General features: G+C 40.5%; 1 long non-coding RNA gene across 1 annotated transcript in view; it reads right to left on the reverse strand.

The window, feature by feature from the left end:
* LOC140712890 (uncharacterized) overlaps positions 1–2,488 on the reverse strand; it is a 41,612-nt gene extending 39,124 nt beyond the window's left edge. Inside the window, exon 1 of the long non-coding RNA XR_012094701.1 lies at positions 2,152–2,488. This is a non-coding gene — a long non-coding RNA (uncharacterized lncRNA). The remainder of the gene's footprint in view (positions 1–2,151) is intronic.
* Between the last annotated feature and the right edge of the window lie 3,512 nt (positions 2,489–6,000).

A 6,000-nucleotide genomic window follows, 5' to 3' on the forward strand; every position in this document is an offset into this window, starting at 1 on the left:
ATTTGGCAGGAGGGTTCAGTTCTTCACTGGCTTTTGATAGGAGTGTGTATTTGTGTTTTTTGTTCGTTTTGTTTTGTCTACATGGGCTTGAGTGTCTTGCTGAAATACAGCTAGATTTTCCCAGAGTAAGTGATGAGAGAGAACAATGCCTTCTATTTTCATGACTTAGCCTAAAAGCCATATGTATTAGTTTGTTTTCATACTGCTAATAAAGACATACCTGAGACCAGGTAATTTACAAAAGAAAGAAGTTTAATTGGACTTACAGTTCCACATAGCTGGGGAAGCCTTGCAATCATGGCGGAAGGCAAAGAGGAGCAAGTCATGTCTTACGTGGATGGCAGCAGGCAAAGAGAAAGAGAGCTTGTTCAGGGGAACTCCTCTTTATAAAACAATCAGATCTCGTGACACTTATTCACTATTAGTAGAACAGCATGGGAAAAACCTCCCCCCCATGATTCAATTATCTCCCACTGGTCTCTCCCACAACACATGGGAATTCCAGATGAGATATGGGTGGGAACACAGCCAAACCATATCACCATATATTATTACTTCTGTTTGTGAATTACCTCTGTGAATAACTCATTTGGACTCTCACTCACTGAGAGGGGAAACAGACTTAACATGATAAGGGAGAGTTTGTTAAAGAAAAATTTGTGGACATATTTTAAAGGCATGTACCTAACAAACAACCTCAGAACCTCTGTGGTTTGAAACAATAAGGTTTATTTCTTACTCATACTATAGGTTCTTCAGCGATCAGTAGAGAGGTTCTGTTCATTGTGATCGGATGCACAGGATAAATGAAAACCATCATATTGAATCCTATAGATCACTCTGGAAGAAGGAAAACAAGCTTTCAGAGTCATCATCCAGCAGTTAAAGATCCCATCTAAATACCACACTATTAGAATAAATAATGAAAATCACATTATCGTCTCAGTATACCCAGAAAAAGCATTTAACAAAATCCAACACCTTTTCATATATATTTAAAAAAACACTCAATAAATTGGAAATAGAAGGTAAAGGACATCTACAAAAAACTCCACAGCTGTCATTATAGTTAATAGTAAAAGACTGAGTGATTTTCTCTTAAGAGCAGGAATAAAACATAAATGTCTACTCCTATAACTTCCATTCAAAATTTTCCTGAAATTATCCAAGAAAATTAGGCTAGAAAAATAAATAAATAGCATCCAGTTTGGAAACAAAGAAGCAAGTCTATTTATATTCAAACATGATATGACCTTGTGTATGGAACATGTTAAGAAATCCACTTAAAACCTATTATAACTAATAATTAGTTGGACAAAGTTTCAAGATACAAGATCAATATACAAAAATAAATTGAAATTCTATATGCTAAAAGTGAACAATCCAAAAATGATCTTAAGAAAATACGTAATTCCATTTATAATAGCACTCAGAAATAATATGATATTTAGGAATAAATCTTTAAAAGGAAGTGCAAAACCTATGCATGTAGCACCAGAAAACATTATTGAAAAGAATTAAAGAAGATTTAAATACATGGAAAAAAAATCCATGTTTGTGGATTGGAAGACTTAATATTGTTCAGATGGCAGTACTCCTCAGATTGATCTATAGGATTCAATGTGGTCCCTATCAAAATTCCAGCTGGATTTGTTGTATAAATTGAGAAGACTATCATAAAATTCATATTGAAACACAGGGGTCTTAGAACATCCAAAACAGTTGTGAAAAATAACACCTTTACAGGACTCACACTTTCCAATGTCAGACATTACCCGGGCACAATAATTAAGGAGTGTGGTATTGGTATAAAAAAAGACATACAGACCAATGGAATAGAATTGAGAGCCATAAAATGTACCCTTACATTTATAGTCAATTGATATTCAAGAAAAATGCCAGACAGTTGAATGAGGAAAAAAATAGGAAAAATAGTCTTTTCCACAACTGGTGCTGACAAGTATGTTTTGGATCCCTTCCTCACACCACACACAAAAATTAACTCCAAATGATCAACAGACCTAAATTAAAGAGTTAAAGCTATAATACTCTTAGATGAAAGTATAGAATTAAGTTTTTGTTGCCTGGGTCAGGCAAAGCTGTCTTAGAGACAACACTAAAAGTACAAGCAACAGAATATTTTGTTACTACCTGTCTTCCTGATGTGCCTCTAGTCTAGGTTGTTTTTCTTGTTCTTGCTACTGAGAGGAGAAGTCATCTTCTGATCAAAGGTTTTTCTCAGTTCAAGGGTTCGTAGTCTCATGGGCTTCAAGGAATGAAGCCGTGGACCGAAGCAGCAAGTGTTACAGCTGGATTAGAGAGTGTGCAGCAGCAAGATTTATTAAAGCGAAAGTGAAAGTAAAGCTTCCTCATGGTGGAAGGGGACCTGGAAGGGTTGCTGTTTCTGGCTTGGGTGTCTTATGCTTATATCCCCCTTATGACCCCTCCCCTCTTCCTTTTTCTGTCCTAAAGAATTAGCTTATTTCTACCTGCTTGTGGGTTGATGGGCCTAGTTGGTTAAAAACATCAGGCTGCAGTTAGAACTTAAACTCCCTGTATGATTGGTTCAAGTTTCAATCCCTTAGCTCGCAGCTATGAGTCACTTTGGCTTAGGGGAAAGTCCCCTTAGGCAAGTGCCTATTGACCCATGAAGTCTAGTCAACTTAGCCACTTAGTCCCTCATTACAACTCTTCCCATTTAACTCCTTTTAAAAAAAATCACCAATTTTTTTTTTTTTTTCTTAGAGACGGAGTCTTACTCTGTCACCCAGGCTGGAGTGCAGTGGCACGACCTTGGCTCACTGCAAGCTCTGCCTCCTGGGTTCATGCCATTCACCTGCCTCAGCCTCCTGAGTAGCTGGGACTACAGGCGCCCGCCACCACAGCTGGCTAATTTTTGTGTTTTTAGTAGAGGTGGGGTTTCACCGTGTTGGTCAGGCTGATCTCAACCTCCTGACCTCGTGATCCACCCACCTCGGCCTCCCAAAGTGCTGGAATTACAGACGTGAGCCACCGTACCTGGCCTGAAAATCACCACATATTTTTTAAGTGCTATTTGTCTCAGGACATTGTGGGATTTCAGTGACGAACTGGATTTAGCTTTTAAGTTGAACAGGAAACATCAATAGACTTTTCAGTTTTCAAGTCAGTGTAGATCTCCCAAAATAAAAATAAATGTGGCATTGGCTCTAAGGGCAGGGCCTGGCTCTTTCCCATACACTAGTCCAGGCTATTCTGTAAATGGTTAACACAGCTCCAGGAGTAGATTGCCGATCCAGAAACACCAATTCTGTTAAATACAGAAAGCAGATCTCACACTTGGGTTTTTGAGATCCCATAGAGTATGGCTTTGCCATTCTAATCTCCTGGGGAGTGGGGAGATGTGGCAGGAAGAGACAGCTGCACAAAAGACTCATAGGCTAACAACGATGTGTGAAGATGACCTGCAGATGAATATGCAAAAGAGTGTGTGTGGAGACCACCAGCAGAGGACTAAATTAGGACAAGCAATCCGGAAGGGTGCAGGCACTGGTTTGGCTGCCATGAATCTGAAGTCCATACAGGAATTCAGAGGACAGATACACGTTGCTAGAGAGACCAATTCAGGGATAGAGGGAGGCAGAAGTGAATCTTCAAAGACAAGAGCTAAATTTTCAGCTGTAAGAAAGGAAAGAGATATTATACTGAGGTGCCTTGACTCTGATGGTCATAGGTAAGTCATTAATTCATTACTTCATTCATTCATCTGTTCATTCATGCAGATTGTAGTGGTGGCACACAGGAGTTTAGTTGCAGACATATTAATTTAGAGATGCATATTAGATGTCTAACGGGAGACAGTGTATTGGTAGTTGGATGAAGGAATCTTGAAGTAGGAAGAAATATTAAGGCTGAAGATATAAACTCTGTGATTTTTATTCTCATGCTTTTAAACTATTAATATATACGTTTTTCTGAAATCAGTGAATTTCCCCAAGCAACTCTGGAGAGATGTCTTTGGCCTCTTTTATTTATTGGTTTCATAAATCTGAGGCCTCTTTGATTTAGCATTATGCAGCCAACTCATCCCAGGCCTGATCTTTGCCATGCTGATCATGAACTAAGCCCCTGCCATGTAATTGTGTGTCCACTCTTCTGCCTCTAGGAATTGTAAGTACAGTGTTGTTCTTTATGCTTCAAGATGTTATTGCTGAGATGTCAGTCATGCAATTGCCAGGAGGAGGGTCTCTGAACCCAGCTGCAACTTCTCCATTGAAGACTAGCATGCCCTAAAGGGGGTTCAGAATAAAGGGAACCTGTTGACCCCCCGTAAGAGCCCAGCCAACCAGCATCCCCAATGCATGCATACATGGCCATGACCTCAGTAGTGACTGTTCTCTCTTGGGTAGGCCAGTTTGTCTTCTAGAAAATGAAAATGCCTCAGTTAAAAAGGCTAATGAAGTGCAAACTTGTGAAGACAATAGTGGGGAATGTTTCACACTCTGATGATCTGTTTTGGAAAGTAATTTGAGGGTCGGTATATAACTCTGCTTTTTAAATTTTCCCATTGGATGTGCAACTATGTATGTCATACACCAGGCCGGGGACACTGAATGGATGAATGGAAAGTCAGTGAATAAACGACTGGGTTCTACATAGACTCTGCCCCACTTGGGATCCAGTGTCACACTGAGCAGTTGGTGACACCTGATGCCTCCACTTCATACCTCTGTGACCTACCTACTCCTAGAGGTAGACATGATAAACTTGCACTTGCTGGCCTTGTTAATTCCAGAGATGGCCTTGTGACTAGATCTGGCCAATGGGTTGCTAGCAAAAGTCAACTTTCCTTCTTCTGGACTTGAGCATTTAAATCCCAGTGTCAAAACTTCCAGAGCTCTTCTTTCCCTTCAAGTCCAAAACCAAATAGTCTAAATTTAGAATGGCATGTATAGTATGTATTACTTATGTAAAAATGGGGCAAAAAAGGGCACATGACTATGTAATTGCTGGTAGATATATAGGATATTCAAAGGATAATCAATAATAAATAGTAACATCTCGATCAAAATATCCCAACTCCAATCCCAGATAAACCCATAAACATCCACCTCTATAGCCCCAAAGAATAGTTTACCAGATGTGACTGCCTGCCCACTGTATATACTGACAGAGGTTGTTGCAGTATTTTTTTTTTTTTTTCTGAGATGGAGTCTTGCTCTGCTGCCCAGGCTGGAGTGCAGAGGTGCGATCTCGGTTCACTGCAACCTCCGCCTCCTGGGCTCAAGTAATTCTCCTGCCTCAGCCTCCCAAGTAACTGGGATTACAGGCACGTGCCACCATGCCCAGCTAATTATTCTTGTATTTTTAGTAGAGATGGGGGTTTCACCACCATGTTGGCCAAGCTGGTCTTGAACTCCTGACCTTGTGATCTGCCCTCCTTGGCATCCCAAAGTGCCAGGTCGCAGTATTTCTTAAGTCAACTAGAATGAGCTCATCAGTATTTTATAGAGACAAATAGAAATAACCTGCACTTACGATGTATCCACTTGATTCTACGTAAGAGTTTTCATCGAGGGTGGTAGGTAATAAGGTAATAAACAGAGATAGACTATTCTTAAAAGTTGTATTGGCTAGGCGTGGTGGCTCACACCTGTAATCCCAGCACTTTGGGAGGCCAAGGCAGGCGCAATCATGAGGTCAAGAGATCAAGACCATCCTGGCACATGGTGAAACCCCGTCTCTGCTAAAAATACAAAAATTAGCCGCACATGGTGGCAGATGCCTGCAGTCTCAGCTACTTGGGAGGCTGAGGCAGGGGAATTGCTTGAACTCAGGAGGCAGAGGTTGCAGTGAGCTGAGATCATGCCACTGCACTCCAGCCTGGGTGACAGAGCGAGATTCCACCTCAAAAAAAAAAAAGTTGTATTTAAGGAACAGTGTAAGAAGACGTGTGTGCTGTCCTATCCTGGAGACAATCCTGGGATGTTTTCAGACAGGGCGAAAAACAAACTAAAAAAA

This window comes from Chlorocebus sabaeus, chromosome 11, assembly GCF_047675955.1.
Source record: "Chlorocebus sabaeus isolate Y175 chromosome 11, mChlSab1.0.hap1, whole genome shotgun sequence".
In the NCBI taxonomy this organism is placed as follows: Eukaryota; Metazoa; Chordata; class Mammalia; order Primates; family Cercopithecidae; genus Chlorocebus; species Chlorocebus sabaeus.